Source organism: Rhipicephalus sanguineus, chromosome 6, assembly GCF_013339695.2.
Source record: "Rhipicephalus sanguineus isolate Rsan-2018 chromosome 6, BIME_Rsan_1.4, whole genome shotgun sequence".
NCBI lineage: Eukaryota > Metazoa > Arthropoda > Arachnida > Ixodida > Ixodidae > Rhipicephalus > Rhipicephalus sanguineus.
Window position 1 is genome coordinate 34,205,312 of NC_051181.1, and position 8,461 is coordinate 34,213,772.

Genomic DNA, 8,461 nt, shown 5'->3' on the forward strand with positions numbered 1-8,461 from the left:
CCGAATTATTGAAAGTATCAAGGAAACAATAAACAAGTGTCTATTACATCAATGCATTCGCATTTTGTTGATGACCACTTAAATTCATGGTACATATCTGGCATAAAAGCAATGCAAATGCCGCAAATTTCTCTATTCGCAACTCCGTTCACAATGTGACCGCGGCTCAAGACAGCCGTGTCTTAACACTAAACAAACTAGACGTGATCTAACCCCCTCCCTTATTACGTACCGCCACCGCCACCACGCGCACGTGAAGATACCTTCTGCGCCGGAAAAACGATCGACAAATGATCGTTCGTGCATCCTAATGTCGCAACCGAATTTTATGCCAGCATGTGCACTGCGGCTGAATCTCTTCACCTTCAACAGCTTCCACATGTTCGAGTTGCGTGACATTGCGCGCGCATTGCCCGAAGTCAAAACGAGGCTACTGAGTGCCGCATCCGCTGTGGACAAAAGTGCGGTCGCTAAATTAAGACACGATCATAGCGACCACGCAGTTCCGAAGGCGCGTGTGCGGCCTGCCCCCACAGTCGAAACGAAACTGCTCGGCACAGCATCCGCTGCTGAATAAACCTGGCTCGCTAATGCACAATAATGAATAGCTACTACACAGTTCTGAAGCGACGCGGCGAAAACGAAACTACTGCTTGTGGCAGCTTTGACCGGCAATCGCCGCTGGCGCTATGCACTCGGTCATAGATATATCACCCACACTGTAAAAAATATTTTGTGAAAAAAAACAGAAATTGTCTGGCAGCTCTCTTCCACAAAATTTCTGTAAAGCTATGTTTTCCATTTTGAAGTTTTCTGTGTTTTAACAGATTTTTTCAGTTTTACTTTACAGAATTTTTCTGCATAAACACAATGTTCAGTTTTGTGTTACAGAAAAAACTTGGTTTTCTGTTTGTCTTCTTTCTGTTATTTCACTGTTACATTCACTCTTACAGTACAGAAATTTTATGTTTAATAACACGTTTCAGTTTTCAGACACTGAAAAAAAAACTGTTTTCTGTTCTCATTTATCTGTTATTTCGCTAATAGTGTCTGTTATCCTTTACAGAAACATTATCTATAAGTACAAGTTCGGATATCGAGTCACAAAGGTTGTGTTTTCTGTTACTGCCCTCCTGCTATTTCATTACTGCATTTTAATTCTGGAACATATTTTTTATGCATAAAGATGAACTTATATATATTTTCTTAGAAAAGCATTCCTCAGTACTAAAAAGTAGTTATGTCACTCGTACAAGCGATACGCAAAAATATTTTGTTTAGCCAAATGCAATGGCAAAAATACCAATATATTGCGTTTGCATAATCCAAATATATTCCAATTTCTTAAAATAATATCTGGGGTTATACAAGCCAAAACCACGATATGATTATGAGGCGCATCGTAGTAGACAGCTTCGGAAATTTCGAAAATCTGGTGTTTCCAACGTGCACTGACATCGCACAGTACATGGGCATCTACCATTTCGCCTCCGTCGAAATGCGACCGCCTCGGCCGGGGTCGCACCCGCGACTTTCGGGTAAGCAGCCGAGCACCGAGCGGACATTGTGAACTACTTGGAGCTACAACCGCGAGATGTTGCCTCCAGCACTCTAGTAAATAACGCAATAAAAACAGGCACGTTTCAGTAGATTCTCCTTTCATGATAAAAGAAACGAATCTTTATTTAAGCACAGGGAATGCTGCATGTAAACAGCTGCGAAATAATGAAAACTAGGTACATGTTGTCACCGTAGATTCAAACTGGTTTGGAAATTGTGTAGATATACCGTATTTACTCAAATCTAGGCCGTACCTGATTATAAGCCGACCCGCGAAATTCGCAAGGCCAGAAAAAAAAAACTTTATCATTGTACTCGAATCTAAGCCAACCCCCCCCCCCACCCCCACACACACACACACTTTCGCACATCGTTTTTCCGAAAAAAAAAACATCGGCTTAGATTCGAGTAAATACGGTATATTCATAATGACACTGCAAATTTTGCGTTGTAGCACTTAAATTCATAGTCTCGCAGAGCTTTGCTTAAGTTGGTCATTTGTGGTGTGAGGCGGCGCTGCTTCCTTGACTTCTCGACCTTGCTCCCTCTGTCAGGGTTGAGTGCTGCGGCTGCCCTAAAAACGAATAATGGTATTTTTAGGTGCACCACGCTGTTGCATGACTATGCTGAACATAATGGACCACACTGAGAACAACATTGATTATGTTGGTAGAGCGCTCAAGAAACCCTCGCATTGCCGCTTTAAGGTGTGTGGAATCAGTTAAAAAATAACCTCATGATCCAGATGGAGATTCATTTCTATAAAATTGCATTATGGTACATGCAATGTCACTTATTGCAGTGTAAGGACTTTAAAGGAAATAATGCTCCTCACCGAGCAAGGTTCACGTGCTTTTAAACACTCACCCAAATACAATAAAAGCTCATTAATTCGCATTTCACGGGTCCGGAAAAAACGTCTGAATTAACCGAATGCCCAATTATCGAGAGTATCAAGAAAAATATAAACAAATGACTATTATATCAATGCATTTTCTTTTTCTTGATGAATGCGCAAATGCAGTACCTGTTTTGCACAAGAGTAAAAGCCACAATTTCTGTCATTAGGTTCATCGTTCACAATGAGACCGCGGCCCAAGACCCCGTGTATTAAGCCGAAACGTTTTCTCAAACCATCCCTTATTACGTACCTCCTCGAGCAACACCACCACACCCACGTGATGATCATTTTTTCGCCGAAAAATCGGTCCGCAACTGATCGTTTGTCCGTCGGAATGTAACAAGCGAGTTTTATGTGAACTTGCGGACTGCCGCTGAAGGCCCTCACCTTCAACAGCTTCCACCATGTATGAGCTTTGTGACATTGTGCGCGCATAGCCCAAAGTTGAAACAAAGCTACCATGCTATTAAACAAAACAAAGGTGTTATTAAACAATGCATGTGCTTGCTGGGACCAGTGAACACCACCGAATTATCCGATTTTTTAAGTGCACACGCATGATTGCATGGTAGGCACTATGTGTTTCACAATTTAGATCTGCTAAAAATTACACTGAAACCATTGTAACGCGATAGACCCGGACAACGTCGATGATGGGACACCACGGGCACAGTTTTCACCACGGATTTTATGGCATTGCCCCAGACAGTCAGGAAAAGAACATATTCATCCTGAAGCGCATGCGTGCACATGTTCTCCATTGCAAACAATAAGAGATATGAAAAAGTTGTGTGTAGCTATAGATGCCAAATAAACTTGTAGACGTGTTGCTGATGCAATCTGTGCCCATTTTGCTTATAGAAAATTCTCGCTTGATTGCACCAATCCTCGTCGGTCCTTTGTTTATTGTCTCTCTTTCTGCGTTGTGCTCACAATTATGGTATACCAACTAGCCCGGGCACACACCTTGCTCCGGCAGCAGAACTGCATAAAAAAGTGCTAGCTCTTACTTAATATAATGGAAATTGTCATGTTACTTGGTGCCCCTTCGAAATCCTCATTAAACAGTGATTAAAAATACTTCACACGTCAACCGTTCCATATACTGACGTTATTACTTAAAATCTTTCATGACCGCTCAGGATTCCCGTAGAGTTTTACACTTAAGCTGAACATTTCCATTTAGTCATACCCTCCATCAGAACCCTCATTGACTTAGCCAAATGGGAGTGTAGTATCAGATATTGGAAATTCCCCAGTACTTGTCTACTTTTGTACTATCTAATGTGGCTTTATCTAAGTTAGTTGCATGAATGTTGTTGAAAAAGTCAGAAAAATCATATTAAGTTTTACCTTTGTGTGAACACCAGGGTTAGGCTGACCTCCTTGCGGTATTCAATAGTAAAGGCGAAGTGTGTAAAGAGCATCAACTTGAATGCCTGGCACCGTGTGGTGGATTCGATCACAGCATGGGTATCAATACAGATGGTAAATACCCCGGCAGTCAGAAAGTTCTCTCCTGGAACAAAATATTTCCTGTTTAGAAATATTCAGCAATATATTGCAAATATCCATAACAATACCTTTGGCAATGACGAAAGGGGAGCACGGCACGTCTCCGACGTTATCTTCACTTGTACTTGCCTGCAATAATAAAAGTTATGAAGTTAATTATGCGATAAGTAGTCATTAAAACTCCTGTACCCTGGAGTTCAAACAAGCATACTAGGACAATTAAAAAGTTAGACAATATTTTTATTGAACTACAGACATTGCAGATGTGATATAAAATAAAAATAAATAAATAAATTCTCTTAATAATAGAAGGTAAATTAAAGCAGCGAACAATTTGAGAAGCAGGCCACTGTCAAATTATTCTCTTACCTTCTGGTAGCTCGAGATGCGGCACCACCTTAGGGCACTATGACACCTTAGGGCTTCCATGACACAAAACCATATAAATCCTTTTGGACTCTTCGTTTTCTCTACAGTCCTATTTTCGTCCTTGGTATCTCTAGCACTAGCTCAGAGAAGGAACTCTCGGAACACTTTTCTGTGCTATTCCAATGGGCACTTCATGAAGAATAGATTCATGTTTTTGTGCAGTGCGGCATACTTCATGAAACGTGACACAGTAGTCTTGGTGGTGCCAGAGAGACTGCAGACATACATCGCTGAAATGAATAAAAAACTGCAATTACCGAAAGAAATAGAAAAGTCTGTTATAACGGTAAGCACTTCTGTAAAGCCCTAAAGAGAAAGGAAAGGAGGCTAATGCCTGACTGTAACACACATTTTTGCCAATTCAGAGAGAATGAATCTTTAACATTAAATGCTATACCTAAATGAAACATATTCCTAATACTTTCAAACACCTTTAAAGGCATGCGCATTTGCACGGACGTGAGGCTAAGCATGCAGACGAATAACACCAGAGCACGTGGGCGGGCTCAGAGAACCTCCATTGCAGAAAGTGTTTATGCAAGGAATCAACAATGCATGCGCAATGACGTTCGCAATGACGTTCAATGCATGCGCAATGACGTTCGCAAAACACACAGACCATTCCGTCATATGCCAGTCGTCTGAGCTGTTCGGGAGCCGCCGTTTTCTGCCAAGCTGCTCTTTTTGTGGCCTACATGTCGATAGGGCGGAGGTATAGAACGGATGTCCTTCTAAAGCTGTCAGCCAAAACGTGCGAATGCTTTTTTTTTTTCAAACGCCCTAAACCTCACGCGCGACAGAACGTGCGTCTCAAAGAGCTAAAAAAATTTGCGTTCAGCGGCGAACACATCTCGTACACACATCTCGAACACACTTGGTTGCGTCATTCAAAATTTGTGTCGGTACTTTTGTTCGACGATGGAAGTCTAATAACTACTGCCGCCAAGCACTGGTGAACAAAACGGGCGAGAGCCAACGAAAGATTAATTCGCCCTTCAATACGCCACTAAAAACAAAGTCCGCCTCTCCGAAAACCGGGATTCTTTAAAGGTAGTCACGATAGATGTCCACAATAAGCCTTCACGCACGGCTAGAACAGCGGCGTCGGCGTTGGTGCTCACTGAGAGATCACATGTGACATGTGCCACGATTCACCGCCTGTACTACGAGCGCACTTGAGCCCACTTTCCAGAGGTGTTCAGGGCTTCACGCCGTTGTGTGTAAACCACAGGTAACAACCGCGTATCTAACATGAGCTTCAGCAGGGAACACGCCAATCCGAAACGCGCCGAGTTTCTCCTACCGAGGAGAAGACGTGTTCCACCGCAACGCAGGCGGAATGCGATGACGCATGGTAGCGCGTGTACACGTCAAGCCCGTGCCCCATTGGCTAGTCAATCGAGGTATCAGTTTACCGAATGGATGTGCCCCACACGTCCATTCGGTAAACTAGGTTTACCTAGGTTATCTATCTTCCGCCAGGAACTTAAAGCTTCGTAAGGAAGGTCATCCAATGATACTACGCCAAGAAGCTATGCGTTCGCACATTCCCGCCAGCAATGTTCAAGATACACAGCATTATACAACCAAGCAGAACTTATCATGCAATGACCACTACAAAACACTAAACGCCGTACACCAAGCCACAACGTCATTGCTCAGGGCCATGTTCACTATGCAGGAGAAAGCTACCTATTACACGTAGATAAACACACAAAAAAAGGAAACGTTTGCACTTTCATAAAAAAAGAAAGTATTATATGCTCTGTAACGTCGCTCGGTCAGCTGAGTTGAGTTATACGCACTTCATTAGTTTTTAGAGGAAGTCGGGCCAAGCATCAAGAAAAAAATAGGTGCAGAAACACAGAATACACAGGTTTGATGTAATAAAGAAACAAAGCGGGTAAGGTGAACAAATACCTCTCAATATTCTGTACAGCGAAACCTCGTTAATGGCTGCCCGCAGAGAACGCACATGAAGTGCGCTGCGAACGCTGTAATATGCGCTCTGCAACCGTCCAAATATAAATTCGCATACCTTGACGTGCGCTGCCGCTAACAGCAAAGAAATAAATGGGGCACAACAGCAGGCGTTCCCTCAAGCACCCACTTACAAGGCCTCTTCAGTATTTCTACCAAAGCATGGAAGGAATTCCGACTCTCCCACAACGTTGGTCGCGCGCGCTGCCGACGCAAAGAATTAGAAACTACGCGAGAGCGAATTTCGAAAGCGGGCAGGCATATCAACGACTTCTTGTTGTAAGGAACTCTAGTTAGAAGCAAACCACTCACCTTTCAATGGCAGACGCACAATAAGCAGGAGCAGGACGGTGTCGTAGCCGCGCTTTACACTGCAGCCGTGCGTAGCCGCGCTTCGACGTGAACGGTAGCCATCTTGTAAATGTAGGGGCCCGCGAGGCATGAACGTAGAACCGCAGAAAAGGCTCTGACTATTAATATATCAAAATAGCATTGTGGGAATAACCAGAAAAACATGAAATGTTATTTCATGGACATTTGTAATCTTTGAAGTATTTAAAACTGTGGAGGTTCAATTTTGAGTCGTTTGTTTTGCTGAAGGTCACGAATAACAGGAAATTTCGGTTTCTCTTTTTAACAGATTTCCTTCATGCCACATTCGCAGGAAGTTTCTTTCGCGGTACAGAAATTTCATGTATTTTATCTGCAAATTTACAACTATTTTTTACAGTGCACGCAGTTCGCACTCTATGAAGAATAGTGGGCATTCAGCAAACTGCTGCTTTGTTATGTTAGAGAGTTTAGAATCGGGGACCCAAGACACTGGGTCCCCAAGCACGTGCTGGGCAGAGTTAATGAGTTGGGTCAAACGCAGGCGGCGTTGGGTAAAACGTATGGGAGCCACAGGTGGGGAAGTAAGGACGCGAGCCAGACTAGAGCTGGCACGGGCCGTATTTCCGAGCCCGAGCCCGGCCCGGGCCCGAGACCTTGTCGAAGGCCCGCCGAGCCCGACGGCAAAGGGCTGTGAGCCCGCCCGACCGCCCGACGTATGAAAAACACAATCCGGGCTAGCCCGGCCCGGCCCGGCTTTTAGATTCGCTGCGCACTAGCACATTAGCTGTACACAAAAAAATAACGTAATAATTATGCACGTGCATATAAAAAATACTGCGAGACAACGGTAAACGTTTTACGTACCAACATGCAACAAATATTTTATTTGCATTGCATACCTGCGACAGCGCGGCACTTTTGCTATACAAGTACACGGCCTCATGCCAGCAACAATGGAGTTCGCTCGCCAAAGCATCCAAGTGTATGAGGTATGCTCATGCAAGCGTCAGCTTGCACGAAGGCGATCTACGTTGGGTCGCTGTCGCCTGCATTTTCACTCATATGTGATTTGGCCTTAAATCTAACGCGAACAGTCGCGTGTGGCGCCGTCACTAGCTCAGGTGGTGGTTACTTCTCTGTTTGTTGGAGTGCAAGAGAGGCAGTGCTTTATCTGCTCCCCTTTTGTTCAAAGTAGCGAATGGAAAGGAAAAGCGGTAAAGGGCGGTCGCGAAAAAGGCGCTGTATGCGTCCTGGAAAACATCCCGCTCATTCTCTATATTTCGGGCTTGAGTCGGGCTTTGCGCCGGGCCGAGCCCGGCCCGATAAAACTCCAAGTAGCCCGAGCCCGGCCCGGGCCGAGGTGAAAGTACGTCGGCCCGCCCGAGCCCGGCCCGCGGGCCGGGTCGGGGCTGGGCTTTCGGGCTACCGGAGCCCGTGCACACCTCTAAGCCAGACTGCGTCGTGGCCCGCGCTGCGTCTGCGTCGTCTCGCTGGGCGACCCAAGACGCCTTGGGGACACACGCTAGTTTCGATTTTTGGCTCTTGGGTCAACGCGAACGCAAGAGCCCATAAGTGGTTTGGGTTCTGCGCATGCGCCTGGCGGCTCGCAACTTCTTGGGTCCCAAGCTCCTTGGGGCCCCAATTCTGAAACTATCTATTGTGTCAACGCGAACCCAGTGCGAGAACCAAGAGTGTCCTGGGTCTGCGCATGCGCTCTTGGGCTTACTTGGTTTCTGTTTTCTA

General features: G+C 44.9%; 1 long non-coding RNA gene across 1 annotated transcript; it reads right to left on the minus strand.

The window, feature by feature from the left end:
- Nucleotides 1–2,030: 2,030 nt before the first annotated feature.
- LOC125758776 (uncharacterized) lies at nt 2,031–4,115 on the minus strand. The gene is made up of 3 exons (XR_007416406.1): nt 4,045–4,115; nt 3,815–3,980; nt 2,031–2,134 (listed from the first exon to the last, which is right to left on the minus strand). It is a non-coding gene; the product is annotated as an uncharacterized LOC125758776 (long non-coding RNA).
- Between the last annotated feature and the right edge of the window lie 4,346 nt (nt 4,116–8,461).